Source organism: Balaenoptera physalus (assembly GCF_965194825.1).
Source record: "Balaenoptera physalus genome assembly, chromosome: 10".
NCBI lineage: Eukaryota > Metazoa > Chordata > Mammalia > Artiodactyla > Balaenopteridae > Balaenoptera > Balaenoptera physalus.
In genome coordinates this window covers 4,175,314-4,192,849 of record NC_138889.1, presented here as the reverse complement: position 1 = coordinate 4,192,849, position 17,536 = coordinate 4,175,314, and the positions used below count along the sequence as shown (strand labels likewise).

The window sequence follows — 17,536 nt, the reverse complement described above, 5'->3', positions numbered from 1 at the left end:
ACTATTATTTGGAGACTTAGTCTGGGGCTGTTTCACTTGTCAGAAATGTAATCAGGAATTGAACTGCTACAGTAGCACACTGCAATTTAAATTAGAATTGCAGGAGGGCTAGACCACAGGGAACAGGATTTTAACCCTTGACAGTTACAGGGAAGGCTGTGTAGACCCCTTCTCTGCTGTAAAACAGGACAGGATTTTAGGTGATGTCAGTTGCTATCTGTCTCAGCATCTCTCAGCTGTAGCCACGCATTCATCCTAACATTAGCGCGTTCTTCCCTCCTCCCCTCCTATGCCACACCAGGCTAGAGAAGGCAGGACACCGCAAGCTCAGACCTGTGGGCTGGTAGGGTCTGCAGAAACCTTTGAGTGATTGATGGACTCAGGACAGGCCTGCAGCCCTCCGGCGCCCACCAAGTTGCAGCTTCCTACACACGGTTCACTCTGGAGACCTGGACGAACCGGTGTCCCTTTTGGAGCTGCTGCTTAAATGGGTTTTGTGCCTGCTCTTTTCTTACAAACCCCCTCCAGTAATGGCTGAAAATGGACCGCAGTTCCTCAGCACCGAGTCGGGTCCTGCTGCAGGTAGATGGTCCCCTCTGCCTGGAAAGCCCAGAAGCCCGGGAGCCAGCCACTGCCCTGGGCCCTAGTGGGACCTTGCACAGGTCGGCCGACCTCCAGTGGCCAGTTCCAAAATCGCATCAGCTTCCTCTTCTCAGCTTCCCCTCTGCCACCCTCCTCCCCCAAGACCCCCCAGAACTGAAGACTGGGTGTGCTTTGGAGCCAGTCCACCTGAACCGTAAACATGACATTTTTCTGCATGAACTTTCAGATACCACCCGGTTCCACTTTCCAAGCTGGGCTACCAAACCCCAGGGGTATCAGCAGTGGCCTCTTGCAAGGTATTGGAACAAATATATCCGGTTCAAATCCTGACTCTGTCACGTACTGTGTGTCCTTGGGTAAGTCACCACCTTCTCTGAGCACGCAGCTCCTCATCTGGGGATGGAGATAACGAAACCTCACCATGCAGTCATTCAAGTAACACGCTCAGAACTGCACCTGGCGCAGAGTAAGTGACAATACAAAGTACCTGTGATATTATGATAGATGATTCAGGGAGGTAAACCTTTGTTGTCCTGTGCCTTCAAGTGGTAGTACTTGACTGCAATTTTTTTTAAAAATGGTTTTAAACATTAAAACAAACATGAACTCATTGTGAAACAGAGTACAACATCCACATAAATTTTTGAGATAAAACAGGTGACTTCCAAAAACTTCCATGCTTATTGTGTACTGCTTCAGGCTCCCCCTCTGACAGCCTGGAGGTAGAAGCTCTTTCCTCTGCTGTTTGAGGTATTTCAAAGACCTGAGCAATAAACAATACAGCTTAAGTCAGAAAGAGAAGAATGCAGGAAACTTGTGGGGAGCAGACCCATGTGTGAGCTATGGGTAATGATTAAGGAGATTCAGATTGTTCTGGGCTGTTTTCACAGTAGACATTTAGTGCTATGTCCTTCATCAGCTCCTCCCAGCCCTTCCTATCAAACAAACACTCCCATCATGGCTGTAGAGGAACCGCCCAAGTTGTAATCTGGAGAGAAGCCTGGTTAGGAAACTCTGCGAGCAGAGATGTTTCTTAAATTCTTTGCACCTCAGTTTCCTCATCTGGAAAATGGGTGGGTAATTCTTATCTCACAGAGCTGTAGTGGAACTAGATACGTGTCGCTAAGTTTTCTAGCACATTTCCTGGCCCTTCCCAGCATCCCTACTCCCGCTGCCCTGGCCCTGGCCACCTCCACCCCTGACCTGGGCACTGCGATGGCCTCCTCACTGGTCTCCGTTTCTCATCTCTCCACACCCCCTGCCCCTGCCTCCACTCACGCCAGGGCAGCCAGAACGGTCTCTGAAGAACTGAGCTGCCCCTAGAACAGCTCCTGGGTGGACGGAGCGGAGCAGGTGGACGAGTCGGTTGTAGCTGAGCTCCCGTTGCACCCAGGACGCCCTTTGGTGGACTCCCTTCCCACCGCTGCACAGGTCTGGCTGTGGCAGAGATCCACGGCAGTGACCAACAACCCTCCATCTGCCCACGGTCTGCAGAGAAGCCCAGCCTTGCCTGCGTCGTCTTCTAGTTGCACACAACTTAGAGAATCACTCTAAAACAAAGAATAAGATTTGCATACGGGCATGAGGCAAAAAATAAAAAAAAATTCTCCCTAAGCAGGAAGCCACACAGCCCATAATTGCTGTAGGTATCTAAGGTGCCAGGACTCTGCTGCCCAGTGACGCTGCAAACCAGCTTTTTCATCATAAAGGAATGAGCTGCCAATGATTTTCATAGCTTGATTAACACTCTTCAAACTGATCTCCATTGGGTGCAGAAGTGAAGCCTGGGGAAGATGGATGTTTCCTATTACTTGATGTAATGACTGTGAGGCAGGCTAATGAAACCTTTACAGCCCGAGTTTATAGGAAAAACCCAACAAACACAGATCAATACCTGAGTTACAGTTGGAATGCATTGATAAATGGGTGACAGGCTGTGGGCCTGGCCTCCGCATAGGAACGGACTGCAGGGAAGAGGGGTTGGGGCTTGTTGAGAGGGAGCTGGAGATAAAAAAGATGAAGGAGAAGGGTCCATCGGCTGGGCTGATGGGGCCTAAGGGTGCCGGGAAGAGGCTGTGATCTGAGCGTGTGGATGTCAAGGGAAAGAGAAGCACCAGATGCCCCGGAGGTGAGAGGGAGGGAGAGAGGAGGGCGTCTACCCAGCTGGCTTTGTGGTGAAGGCATCGGGTCCGGAAGTGAGTGATGGTGGATGCTCGTGGCCAATGGCGACCCGCCTCTGGATCATGATGAGAACGGGCAGACCCTCTACCCTCGCTGTCCCTTCCGCTAATTAAAACCTCACCCCCGCTGTTTCCGTTCCTAGCGCTCATTAAGATTTCCTCGCCATGATGCAGACATCCTTTTGTTTCCTGAGTCCTGGGATCAGATCCCCGGCCAGGAAGGCCAGCGCGTGTGCTCAGCTACAGCCTCTGTTCTGCTGCCACTCAGAAGCCACCCTGGGGCAAGGTGACACCAACTGCCGGCCAGGGCCAGCCAAGAAAGTCTCAGCTTCTGACACACTGCCCATTCATTTTCTCAGACAGCATTCCTGGGCACAGCTTGTGGCTCAGGGAAAGAATGCAGATTGGAAAAATTCATAGCTTTGCCAGAAAACCCTTCACCTCCCCCACGTCCTCAGCCTTTGCTTAAGTTTGCGAGGAGGAGGCTGCAGCGGCCGCCCTCTCCCCAAGCCCCTCGCCGACTCCCCCGCCCCCTCTCGAATGTGTTCATTGTCTGTCTGGCCCAGGAGAGGGATTTTTGTGTGTTTTCTCATTGCCGTGTCCCCAGCTCTGAGGATCCCTGTGTTAGCAACCCGCGGGGGACGGGTGTGCTGGGCTCCGCTCGGTGCCTGTTCACTCCTCGCCACGGGCCTGCGAGCGGAACCGGCTCCACTCAACAGACGAGGAGACCGAGACCGGAGCGAGAGACAGTGAGGAACCTGCCCAGCGGGAAGCTGCCGACAGAGACGGAGCCGGGCCTCCAAGGGTCCGGGCTGCGGTCCTAAAGCCCACGGCCCTTCCCCGTCACTCGGCTGCATCCCAGAGAAGATTCCAGGCCGCACAACTAGCGGAGCTGGCCCACAGCCTCCAGGCACGGGACACGTGGCCAGAGACTCACGCGGCACGTGCCAGCACGTCCACTGCCGCCACCCCGCTGGGCGGTAATGAGAACCACCTGCTGCGAGACAAAGGCAGCAAGAGCAGAGCGGCCCCGCCGTGGGCTGGAAATAGCTGCAGGGAACAGCAGCAGGCTGGCTGGGCACAGGCGGGAGGGCAGGGGCCGGGCGCGCCCTCTGTAGCCGGGGCCGGGCAGAGAGCCCAGGAGACGGCGCTTCCTCAGGACCTCCAGCCTTGGCCTGACAAAGGGAAACGTGAGCTAGCACGTGTGAGCTTTGAACGCGTGTCCCACACTGTGCTACACGCCCCACTACGCTGCACTGGATTTGCTACTTAAAATAATTCTGTACGATGGGTCTCACTCCCGTCCTGCAAAGGAGGAAACTGAGGCTCATCCAGGCCACCCTCGGGAGAGAGGAGCAGGGGGCCCAGTAAAGGGACGCAGCTCCCGAGCTGGGCTGGGCGGAGCTGGGGCCCCGAGGCCCTGAGGGAGGTGACAGCTGCCACTCTGCAGATGCTGCGCTTCTTCCTGGGAGGACTCCCGCCCCCCCGCCCCCTCTCCGCCAGGACCCGCGCTTCCTCCCGGGAGGACTCCCGCCCCCCCGCCCCGTTTCCGCCAGGACCCGCGCTTCTTCCCGGGAGGACTCCCGCCCCCCCGCCCCCTCTCCGCCAGGACCCGCGCTTCTTCCTGGAAGGACTCCTGCCTCCCCACCCCCTCTCCGCCAGGACCTACGGCTCCACCTTTGAGGTCAGGGAAACCGTCACGTCTCTGACACCCTCCCCAGCCTCCCCCGTTAGACCCTGTGATTGGAGAACCTGACCTAATGCCTAGCATGCTGGCGCCTAGCTGGTCGGGACTCAAATATTTGATGGCAGACAAATTAGTGACTAAATAAAAGGTCTAGAGTAGCACCGCCCAATAGAACCCTCGGCAGGGATAGAGAGGTACTTTAGTCCGTGCCACCCAGGGCAGCAGCCCCTGGTCACAGGTGGCCCCGGCTGTCGTGTTGGACATCACGTCTAGAGACGTGGGCTTTCTCTGCTTCCACCACTGCTGCCATCAGCTAGCTCGTTTAGTCATGACCATGTCGAGGATGGAGACCCAGCTGATTCCACTCTTGGGTGGATCCAGCTTCTCAGAACATGACGAGCCCATCTTGAAATATCTTTGGGGAACTTCCTCCATGTTCGTTAGCTGTTGGTCCCAGCTAGCCACCAGGATCATAATTTTTAAAAGCGTGAAGATTCGGCTCTCCATGGGCCCCAAAGCCCTCTCTGACAGTAAGGCAGGCTTGTTCAGCAATTCAGAGGACCATTTTGGGTCCATTTTGCTTCTCAGCCCATTGCCAGGGGAAGCCGACCACAGAGACAAAACCCGGGTGTTAGCAGGCTGGGGGGCTTTTGGGTGGAGATTGGGGTACAGAGCCGGTAGCACCCAGACCAAAGGCATCTGCGTGGGAGCAGTTTAGCACCTCCCAGGGTTCAAACACCGGGGCACGTCAATAGCCACCCCAGGAACTGGTGCATCAGGAACAGATGGATACTTGTTTAGAACAATCTGTTCTTCCTTCCAGAGCACGTGGGACCTACCTGAGAGTTGAACAAGGATCAGGGATGGCAGGTGGCAGGAGCTTTGGTCTCAGACTGTCGACAGGGCCGTGAGCCCAGCTCTAAAGGGAACATAATCTAGCTTCCTGCTCCCCAGTGTGGTTTTTGGGAGAAAGCCAGGTGGATCAGTGGCCCCTGGGTGATGGGAGGCCCCCGGGTTTAAGTGGCAGAATCACCATGTTTCCCAGTTAGGCCGAGCGTCCAGGGGAGGCGCCAGCTTGGGGCACCTCCTGACTCGGTCCCCACTGACCTGAGAGCTCGCTCTTGGAGAAGCCTTTCAAAGGTGCTCCCTGGGAAATGAAGAAGATGTGATTGTGGCTCTCAGCCAACCCTGGGGGCCCCTGGGTTCTAGGTGTTAGTGGTTTACTGGAATGTTGAGCGTAGCGGGGAGCGATGGGGCAGGACGACAGTCCTCCAGGTTGTGCTGGGACACGAGACACCGTGGATGTCGTACTGCCGCTCCACCCCACCCCCGTGTGTCTCTGCCATGCCTCCCCCCACCCTGGGCCAGGCACACTTCCCACCCAGGAGCGCTCCTTCTTCTTCCTTCTTCTTTCTTTCTCTCCTATCCCAGGCCCCCTTTCCTCCTGAGCTGCAAAGGCACGTTCCCTCCCAGCCCCGGGGGCCGCAGGATTCCATAATCCGCGCGCTGACCCCGGAAGGGAGGCCGCGGCAGCTAAGCTAATCCGAGGCAGCGGCCTTGCGCCCAGAATCCTCAGGATGCTCCGAGGAGTGGCTCAGGGTGGAGCAAACACGTTTCTTTGGTATTGGTTGAGGCAGCTCTGTACAACGGAAAATGCCTTTTTTCCTGGCTGTCGGGATCTCTCTAGACCGGCCTCTGTCGCAGCCTGAGGGCAGAGCCTCAGCATCTAGGGCCTCAGTTTCCTAATCGGTCGAATAAGGACGTTGGACCAGGTCCCATGCTTGTAGGGCTATGTCCCTGAGAGGCTGTCGCAGGGATGGAGGGGGCTGGGACCCTGGAACCCGCACCTCGGCTTCCTCTAGATTACCTACGCTCTTCTCTTTTTTGTTGGTTTCCATTCCTGTGTAAGATTTGGTTTGCAGGAAACATTTGGGGGCTAAAAATACTTTGAAATTGCTTGACTAGATGGTCTCCTAGGTGCCCTTTCCGCTCCATAATTTTAAGGTAGCACCTGCTAATTGGCTCCGATCGTAAACCCAGGTCAGAGACCAACAGCTTGTGGTAAGAAGTCCTGAGACTGTGTTTCAACTCATTTTAGCAATTTGCTCACTTCTTTACATTTGACACTCGGGGTTACATCTGTAGCTGTTTTTGTGTGTCTGAGCAGTTTTGTTCTGAAGTGAAATCTCTGCACTCTGGGCGGTGGTACAGGGGGGTCTGTCTCCCGTCTCCTTTTCCCTCTGCGGTGGCTACAGGGCTGCGGTCAGGTCTGTGAGGGAGGCCAAGGTCGTGCCTTTGTCCATCTCTTCTGGAGACTCGTGATGCCTCTGTCCCAGGAGGGGTCACCGCAGGAGGGGTGAGAGTGGTTTCATTCACAGGTCATGGGAGAAGATGTACCTTACTACCCTTAGGCCAAATATAATGACACACGAAGCACTCAGTAGTCCCCAAAGGTCACCCATAGGATGGATCCAGCGGCTTTGTCATGAATACCCATTCTAAGTGCCAAAGCTTCAATTCACCTCTTCCTGCTACCCGGCTCTTTGGGTTTGTGTGCTAGGAATCATGCTGCGAAACCTGCTTTTGGGAAGAGAGCTGAAGAACTCCTTTACCCTCCAGGGTGCTTTGTTATTTTCTTTTTAAATCAACTTTATTAAGGAGTAAATGACATACAATAAAGCAGGCCCAGTTTAAGAGCACAGTTCAATGATTCTGAGAACTGTGTCCCCGAGTGACTACCACTCCAATGAAAACGGAGAACATTTCTACCACCCAAGCCTCTCCGTGTACTGTGGGTGCCAGAACGGCATGGTGGGTAAGAGAGGGCAGGGGGTGATGGAGACCCTTTGTGTCTCGACTGGGTTTGAGTTACATGGACTACATTTGTCGACATCCGTGCAACTGGACGCTTAAAATGTGCCCGATTTATAATCGAAGAAAGTGAAGCTTAGAAAGATTAAATCCATTTCTCAATGCCACACCCTAGGGCTGACCCTCGATCTGACCCAAGGACCAGCGGATTTCTCTCCCGTTCTCTGAACTACCCTGCTGTTCTTCCTCCCTTCATTACCATGTTCAGAGATGGAGGTGATGCAAACTGGGGACTAGCCGTCTGGCCCAACTTTCTCTTTGCAAATAAAGAAGGAAACAGACACTGGGAGGTGAGGTGCTTTAGGCAGCAAATCAGCGGTGAAGCCCAGACCAGGGCCCACACTCAGTACACTTTGAGTCCAGGGATGGTGCCATGCATGGTGATGCCAGTGATTTCATACCAAATATGACTTCTCAGATTTTGCAGGGCCTCCGCACACAAGAAGAGCTCTTAATGTCCTATTTTATGACAATGACACTTCCTGTGAGCACAGAGTGCCCTACAGTCACACTTCTCAGGCTGAACCAGAATGCACAGTGAATCCCGCGAGGACCTTGCTAAAGTACAGATTCTGGTTTAGAAAGGCCCGGGCATCCCAAAACATCTTTGAAGGATTCAAAAACAAAATTAAGTAAATTCAATGTAGACACTCCCTTAATTTTCCTCTCTCCCTACAGAAGACACACAGGCACACACTTCATAGTCGTAGATCACTGTGAGCTTCTGATACCAACCTCAATTTGATCACCAAAAACCTTGACTGTAAGACAAATCCTTGGACATGGATTAATTGGTCACACCCACAAAGCACAGCTGAACATTTCATTGGCTTACATTTTCCAGCTGGAATTAGGTATCACAGGATTGAGTATTTTGATTGACTTTGCATCTGGGTCAGTTACAACTGCAGGTCCCAGGGACGCTGCTGCACTAAGAGGTTTTCATCTCACGTTGTCAGAACCACTGTTGGCTGGTGATGGATTGACAGATCCCAATCCAAGCCCAATCGCTCTTCCTTTCTGTCTAGAAGGGTTGGGGATTTACTGATCTCCGTCCAGGCTCATCTGGGGAGAATAATGCTGCTACGGCAGAGAGGAGGCCACTCGGGGTCCCGCATTGTGGGCTTTTGTTTCTCCTGCCAACTCCAGCCAAGGCTTTATCTGCAGTACCTTCGGCAGCTGGCAGGCATGATTCCTGCCTCAGACGAATCTGAGTCCCCGTTCCACTGTGTGTCCTTTGATGGCGTATTCATTTAGGCACATTACAGTCATACAGATGCAGGCTGACCCAGTTAGCTCTACATGCGTTGTGAATCCAGTTAATTGTATATCAACTAATTGCATAATTCATTTATTAAGGGACTGAATTAAAAACCAAGTGCTGCAGCTCTTCTTCAGAGCACCAGCGTTGGTGAGAAGCAAGGCTTTGGAAGAATGTCACTTTTCAGAGCCATGATTCTGCTCTCCCCCAAACTTACTCATAAGCTCTCTTTTTTTTTCTAACTTTGAATAAAGAGCCATTTCATGAAATTAGTAAGTATGAGATTTTTTTAAAAGCTACTTTATTAAAATTATTGATAATCCTTTGTATCTTGTTGCATAATATTGGGGAACAAATATAGACAGATCACACTGGCGCCACCCAAAAGAATAGATTTGAGAATACATATTCCCAATTTAGAAGGAATTCAGGTTTTTCCTCTGTCCCTCCGGGTACCCCCTCCTGGAAAGACCATCCATTGCTGAATGGTCAGGGCTACATGAAGTCTCTGATCACTGGGAGAGATACACTCTTACCACCTGTGGGCCCCAGAACCCTGGCCTTGGATGACGGTTTCTACAGGAGGTTGCCTCTTGCCAGTTGCCAGCAGCAGAAAACAAAGGTGCAGTGTGACTTCTTCCTAACAGCCTGCCCTAAGCGACCACCCTACTATTCTCAAAGTCTTCTCAGTGCTGGTTCGGGGAGCAAGTCATCACACTTCTTTCTGTGGCTTTCCCACAAGTGTAGGAATAGCCCTCTCATTCTATGTCTTAGGTTGGGCTTCTCCAGCATTTGAGTGCAAATTCTTTACGTAGGAAGTGAACTCAGGAAGCTCTGGATGAGGAGTGAGAAGTAAGACAGGAACAAGACGACCTGGATAAGGGGCGTGTTATCAAGCAGGACATCACCGTGAAGACCTCTGGGAGACCGCAGGGAGCATTCTCAGCTGTCCCACCCAGGAGTGAAGAAGCTGCTGTGTTTATCCTCCAGTTCTCACCCACCGTCGCTCAGGGCTTCTCCTGGGAGCACTAACTCCTTGATGTTTGTAGGAAGACGCTGTCTCGAATGGCCTGAGAGAAAATCCTCAGGTGGAGAGCCGCAGGTGACTGTGAAGGGGTTCTAGGGGCGGGTATGGAATGTTGAGAGCCGAGGGGAGATGGGCAGGGCACTGATGGCCAGGAGTAACCCTGGGATCTAAAGAAGCTCACACCAGCCCAATTTAATAGCTTCCAGCCTGTATACCCTGTGGGTTCAGAACAAACTGACCACTGCCTCTACAGAGAGAAATTTCCCCACCAGCCCTTGTTTTATACTCTTCCCCACATCCCAGAGTCCTAATTTTCTGCCTCAGGATTAAGTCTCTTCCCAGACGGACTCTCATTGTGTCACATAAATTATTTTCAGGGAAAGCACATCCATACCCACAGGAGTATATTCTGTCCCTATTTCCTGAGAAAACAGTTAAAACGTTATCTGTCTGTAGGATGTTTCTCAATATGGGGGTTGGCTAAATCCAATACAGTATTATCTTATTAACAATAAAATAGTAATACCTTCCTTTCATATTCTTTTTATAATTTGCAATGCACTCGTATTTCTGAGTTGATTCTACCCAAAACTCCTAAGAGGGAGGCATCATTAGAGATCAGCAAGAAGAAAACCAAATCTCTAACAGGGTCATTTGGACCCTGGGGCAGCATGAAATAGCTAAGAACTCAGTTGACCTGGGTCCCAGTGTTGGGTCCTTCGTTTACCAGCCGTGGGCCCAAACACGACTACCTGAACCCCCCGAGACTGCTTCCTCAAATACGAAGTGAAATTTGGAATAGCGCATCCACTGGGTTGTCTTGAGGCTTAAATGGGATAATGAAGTCAGGATGGGTCATTGGTACTTAGTATGAACTGACTCAGCTGAAGTCCCCCAGCACACCCACAGCCTGATCCGGGCTGCTCTGGCTGTGACGCTTGTCCTTTGTCCCACCATCCAGGTTCCTTGTTAAATCTCGAAAAATGAGCCCAAATCAGGCATTCTGAGGTTGGGTTTGTGCTGAACTTTCTTTTCAACTCCTATAAAACCTGTAGCCCACCTCGGTGTAAGAAGTGGGAGGAGGGGGCTTCCCAGGCCTGCGAATAGAGAGAAAATGATTGAAAAATAAGAATAAAAGCATAAATCGACCCAAATAGCCGCAGCTTCCACGGGTTTAAGAGAATGAATGTCATGTACCCGGCACAAAACTATCTTAACCAGAATGAATTTGCCTTTTTATGCTGCGAAGAGGCTGGAAAGAAGCTTACAGGGTCTTGGTGTCACTGGCATCATCTTTATGTTCTTCAATGAATGACAGATAAGGGATTCGTCTTATTACAGGAGAAAGGGCCAAATGTGTTTGCTTTCAAGTACAGAATAAAATGAAGTGCATATTCTCAATGTGGAACTTCATTTTGATTACCCGTCTGGAGGAGGAGAGCAGAAAAAAAGCCTCCTAGACCCACCCAAACTCTCCCCCCGCCTTTTTTTATTTGTTACTGAAGCAAAATGAGGCCAATTGTTGGAAATTTCTGTGCAGCCCTGAATGCCTCAATGGTGGCTCTCACTGAGATTAATGCATTTAATTTACCTCTTTGGTATATCAGAGACGCTATTCAGCAGCCAGTTGGGAGTTCCTGGGCCTAGAAGCTGCTCCATGATGAGATGCACTCCGGCTGTCTCGACACGGGCTTGTTTGCAGGGCTTTTGTGCAAAGGAAGAAGTGGGGTGGGCCTTGCGTGTCCAGACCCCCGCCCCTTCCTCCATAGGTGGCCATAAGCTAAAATAATGGGAAAGGTTGAAATACAAGGCAAGACAAACACCAAAGACCTGTAGTTACCATCCTTCCACGTGTTCTGTACTGTCTTCTGTCACTGTGGCCTCATCAGTAAAGGAATCACTTCCATTCAAGGCAAAGTTTCCCACTGAGGGGATGAATTAAGGGGGCTGAATAGTTTTCTTTGTGGTTCAGCAGTTTTTGGCTTTCTGACGTTAAGTATCAGCTTTGGCATCGCTCAGGATGGAGAGTAGCAAAGCTGCTTCTCCTTCCTCATTTATTCTCAAGTATCCAATGCCGGCCACTCTGCTAGGTCTGGGAGTGCAGTCGGTACAAGAGACACATGATCCAGGTCTTCCCGGTGCTTCTAGCCTGTTAGGGGAGGTCAGTTGTACACAGACAATCACACAGATCTACTTAATTACAGTTTTGATAAATGTCACAAGAGGAATACACAAGAGACCCAATCCAGACTGGAGAATTTCAAGAACGTTATTCCATAGGAGGCATAAGAAACATTATATTTTGAAGGATGAGGAAGAGCGTGTAAGGGCTGAGGCGAGAGTAGAACCCAGGCTTCCAGGCTTCTAACCTATAACTCATTCCCTGGCCTGTATCTGATCCTGTTTGTGGCATCTCTAGAATTGAGGCTGTCTCATGGCAAACACCTATGAATCTCCAGAGGGCAGGAACTCTGCCTCTTTGATCTTTTTTGTTCCCAGCATTCAGTGTGATGCTTTTCCCCAAGAGCCCGGTAGGATGAGAGATACTCTCCTTCAACATTTCCTGGGTGCCTATCCTCAGTGTAGAGTTGTAAATTACTCTACCCTATCTCCTGGAAGGATAGGGGGATATTTACCTGCTTCTCACTCCACTCCTCCAATCCCACCAGGAGTATCTTCAGCAGGAAATCACTCCAAAGGATTTACCTTTAGAAATGGAAAAGTAAAGCTTTCATCCAAGACTTCCTAGGCAACTTTACGTACGGTTAAAATAGGAGTAAAGTACCTGCTAGCCATGCCTCAGAGACATTGCAGGCTCCGTTCCAGACCACTGCAATAAAGCAATTATTGCAATAAAGCAAGTTACACAAGTATTTTTTTTTCCAGTGCATGTCAACATTATGTTTACATTCTATAAAGTGTATAATAGCTTTATGTCTAAGAAATGTACATATACCTTAATTTAAAAATACTTTATTTTTAAAAATGCTAACCATTATCTGAGTCTTCAGTGAGTCAAAATCTTTTTGCTGGTGGAGGGTTTTGCCTCAGTGTGGATGGCTGCTGACTGATCAGGCTGGTGGCTGCTGAAGGCTGGGGTGGCAATGTCTTAAAATAAGACAATGAAGTTTGCCACCTCAATTCACTCTTTCTTTCACAAACGATTTCTCTGTAGCATGTAATGCTGTTTGATAGCATTTTATCCACAGTAGAACTTCTTTCAAAATGGAAGTCAATCCCCTCAAAATCCTGATGATGCTTCATCAGCAAAGTTTATGTAATATTTTAAATCCTCTGTTGTCATTTCCACCATCTTCACAGCACCTTCACTAGGAGTAGATTCCACCTCAAGAAACCACTTTCTTTGCTCATCCATGAGAAGCAACTCCTCATCCTTGAAAGTTTTATCATGACATTGCAGCAATTCAGTCATATTTTCAGGCTCCACTTCTAATTCTAGTTCTCTTGCTATTTCTACCACGTCTGCAGTTACTTTCCTCCACTGAGGTCTTGAATCCCTTGAAGTCATCCATGAGGGTTGGAATCCACTTCTTCCAAACTCCTGTTAATATTGATATTTTGACCTCTTCCCATGAATCACAAGTGTTCTTTTTTTTAGTTTTTTTATTTTGGCTGTGTTGGGTCTTCGTTTCTGTGCGAGGGCTTTCTCTAGTTGCGGCGAGCGGGGGCCACTCTTCATCGCGGTGTGTGGGCCTCTCATTATCGTGGCCTCTCTTGTTGCGGTGCACAGGCTCCAGACGCGCAGGCTCAGTAGTTGTGGCTCACGGGCCTAGTTGCTCTGTGGCATGTGGGATCTTCCCAGACCAGGGCTCGAACCCGTGTCCCCTGCATTGGCAGGCAGATTCTCAACCACTGCGCCACCAGGGAAGCCCCACAAGTGTTCTTAATGACATCTCAAATGGTGAATACTTTTCAGAAGATTTTCAATTTACTTTTCCCAGATCCAGCAGAGGAATCACTATCCATAGCAGCTATACCCTTACATTACGTATATCGTAAATAATGAGATTTGTAAGTTGAAATGACTCCTTGATCCATGGGCTGCAGAAAATATGTAGTGTTAGCAGGCATGGAAACAACGTTAATCTCATTGTCCATCTTTGTCAGAGCTCTTGGGTGACCAGGTACATTGTCAATGAGCAGTAATATTTTGAAAGGAATCTTTCTTTCTGAGCAGTAGTTCTCAACAGTGGGCTTAAAATATTCAGTGAACTATGTGTAAACAGATGTGCTGTCATCTGCGCTTTGTTGTTCCATTTATAGAGCACAAGCAGAGTAGATTCAGGACAATTCTAAAGGGCCCCAGGATTTTCAGGATGGTAAATGAGCCTTGGCTCAACTTAAAGTCACCAGCTGCGTTAGCCCCTGACAAGAGAGGAGTCAGTCTGTCCTTTGATGCTTTGAAGCTAGGTATTGACTTCTCCTCTCTAGCTATGAAAGTCCTAGATGGAATCTTCTTCCAATATAAGGCTGTTTCATCTACACTGAAAATCTGTTGTTTAGTGTAGCCTCCTATGTTAATTATCTTAACTAGATCTTCTGGCTAACTTGCTGCAGCTTTCACATCAGCACTTGCTGCTTCACCTTGCACTTTATGTTATGGAGATGGCTTCTTTCCTTAAATCCCATGAACCAACCTTTGCTAACTTCAAACTCTTCTTCTGCAGCTTCCTCACCTCTCTCAGCCTTCATAGAATTGAAGAGAGTCAGGGCCTTGCTCTGGATTAGGATTTGGCTTAACGGAAAGGGTCTGGCTTAAGGGTCTTCTAGCCAGACCCCTAAAACTTTCTCCATATCAGCAATAAAGCTGTTTGACTCTGTTATCATCCGTGTGTTCACTGGAGTAGCACTTTTAATTTCCTTCAAGAACTTTTCCTTTGCCTTCCCAACTTGGCTAACTGCTTGGTGCAAGAGACCCAGCTTTCAGCCCATCTCAGCTTTTAACATGCCTTCCTCACTAAGCTTAAACATTTCTAGCTTTTGATTTAAAGAGAGACATGTGACTCTTCCTTTCACTTGAACATTCATTCATTATAGGTTAATTGGCCCAATTTCAATATTTTTGTATCTCAGGGAATAGGGAGGCCTGAGGAGAAGGAGAGAGAGGGGGGAAATGGCCAGTAAGGAGCAGTCAGACGCACACATTTGTGGATTAAGTTTGCCATCTTATCTGGGTGCAGCTTGTGGCGCTCCCAAACAATACAATAGTAACATACAAAGATCACTGATCACAGATCACCGTAACAAATCTAATCAAAATGAAAGCATTTGAAATATTGTGAGAATTATCAAAATGTGACACAGAGACACGAAGTGAGCAGATGTTGGAAAAATGTTGCAATACACTTGCTCAACGCAGGGTTGCCACAAACCTTCAATTTGTAAAAATTGCAATTTCCGTGAAGCACAGTAAAATGAGGTATGCCTGTATGTGGTTCCCTATGCATGGATAGATTTTCTCTTGATACTCAGGAAAATCCTATAAGATGCTGCCTCTGAAGATGAAATTCAACAGGAACACAAGATGTTGTCCCTTCAGAAGGTAAACAAATCTTCTAGACCAGAGCAAGGTCTCCAATGCAATTTCCTACATGCATTGTGGCGTGGTGAGGGCTCCTACAACAGACAAGAGCAAACAGCACCTTTTTGAAATTCAAATCATGGATAATATATGTAGAATTTGGAACTAGTGTTTACAAAAGATTGTGAATGCATGTTTCAAAACTAGCTTCAAGTGCAAATGGAGACTTTCTACGTGACATCGGGAGCTTATTGCTTCTTTGGGGGCCTCGGTAGTTCCATTTTCCAGCATGGGACCACTGCTGTTGTGATATTTTTTTCCTGATTACGATAAAGATGGATGAGGCACTTGGAAAATGCCAGAGGTGGGTGTGATCTGAAACAGTGTCATTACTGCTTTGCATCTCCTGCATCTCCTGTCAGAGAGAACCGACTGAGGGTGGGTCACAAAGCCCTGCCCTCTCTCCCCCCGCCCTCCCCCTCAGTCCTTTAATGGCCTGACTGGGGGGGTCTGGAGGAAACACTGGCCCCGCCCACAACCCCACTGGGTTGGCTGTCAATCAGGAATGGTCCCAGCTCTCTCCCCCCCGCGCCCCCGCCCTGCGCCATCCCTGTTTCCCCACCGCGGGGACCGTGAGCTCCGAGGAGGAGACGCATCGCGCAGCGTGATGTGTGAGCCTCCAGGGCTCCATCATTCACCCTGAAACGCTGTCACGGAGCCAAGTTAGTTCTCCTGTGACATTAAAAACCTCACTTCAGTGAGGAAAACAAACAGATGAAGAACACCAACTAATGACTTTGGAAGGCCAGAGAGCAGCTGAAGTATTGTTTTTTTAAACGCAATAGATTTTAAACGGCATTTCCGATAATGAGCAAGTTACCCAGTTACTGCGCTCTTCTCATTCCGAACACCTGTCCCAGTGATTCTCAATCCCCGGAGTGACTTTTATTTTTAACGATATTTATTATCATGAGTGTTATCGCATTAGATGAAGTCCGCTGAAGCCAGACGCCACGTGCGTTGACGGCACCCAAGGCGGTGCGTCCAGGGAGAGGTTTTCATCTTCCTTCAGAGGCTGCAGCTGTTCTGAGCTGTCATGACTGCCGGTCCCCAGCGGACCAGGAGGTAAGCTCAGAACCACCCTGCAGGATAAGGTCACCCGAGGGTCTCACATGACTGTCATCTCAAAGGGACTCAGCATTTCACAAAGCGCCTTCTGGAGACAAATCTAAGAGGAGCTCCACTTGGCGTCCAAAGGCCAGTGCTTCGGGGTTTGGGACAAAGCGGCTCTGTCACTGCCACACAGCAATTCCGTCTGCTCCTGAGAAGCTGCTGGAGAAACTTCAGGAAGGCAAAGGGACGAGGGCTCAGACATGGCTTTGGTGCGTCCCTTTTGCTCTTCAGACAAGACCTGAAATCAGGCAAAGGGTAGATGTACAGTCCCTGCCTTGTCTCCAGCACAGGGCCTGTCACCTGCCCTTGCGAATGATCTAACCTCAGAGAGAAACTCACCCACATTCAACTGCTAAGGAGCATGTTATCAAAGAACATTCTTTTAGTCATTTATTAACATTTATGAGAGCCCGCTGTATGTTTTATATGTGACCTCTGATATGCCAATTTGAAGACGGAGACCCTGCCTTTAAGAGGGTTCTGATCCTCGTTACTAGGGGAGGTGGCCATGTACACTCATAGTTTAGTTGAGGACGGTAATAATAGTTAGCAGTCCAAGGACCTGGCAGTGCCAGCTGTTCAAGCCTCACCACAACCTCCACTCCACACACTGAGACACAGAGAAATAACTCATCCAAGGCCACATGACACTAAGAGGTAGATCTGGGGTTGGAACCCAAGAAGTTGGTGTCCAGAGTCACGCACCGAAGCACCATGCTCAACAGTTTCCCACAAAGATGGGCAGGGAGGATGAAATTACTACCATTTTTGGCTTGTTTACACTGTAGGCTAACCAATGTTACAAGCATTTAACACGTGTTACATAATTTAATGCTTAGAACTACCCAGCCAGGTAGTCAGGACTTTGGGTTGTAAGCAACAGATTTAAGTGGGACTTAAGTGCTTCCCCGGTGGTCCAGTGGGTAAGATTCTGAGCTCCCAATTCTGGAGGCCCAGGTTTGATCCCTGGTCGGGGAACTAGATGCCACATGCCACAACTAAGAAGTCTGCATGCTGCAACTAAGAAGACCGCATGCCTCAACTAAAGATCCCGAATGCCTCAAGACCCGGTGCAGCCAAAATAAATAATAAATAAATAAATAAATATTAAAAAAAAGAAATAGACTTAAGTAAAAAGACGCGTTTAACACAAGGAGCTAATAGAATCAAACAATCAGGGCAGATCCCAGGA

General features: G+C 49.4%; 1 long non-coding RNA gene across 7 annotated transcripts in view; it reads left to right on the top strand.

Annotated features, from left to right (window-relative positions):
* Window positions 1–17,536, top strand: part of LOC309667629 — a 362,191-nt gene that overhangs the window by 326,032 nt on the left and 18,623 nt on the right. For 3 of the 7 annotated variants that reach the window (XR_014267852.1, XR_014267853.1, XR_014267854.1), the window contains one exon: window positions 529–8,871. The exons of 1 other annotated variant lie outside the window; for it this stretch is intronic. This is a non-coding gene — a long non-coding RNA (uncharacterized lncRNA). Of the gene's footprint in view, window positions 1–528; window positions 8,872–9,417; window positions 9,437–17,536 lie in introns of those variants that run through there. 3 more of the 7 variants (XR_014267849.1, XR_014267850.1, XR_014267851.1) reach the window with 3 other exon arrangements.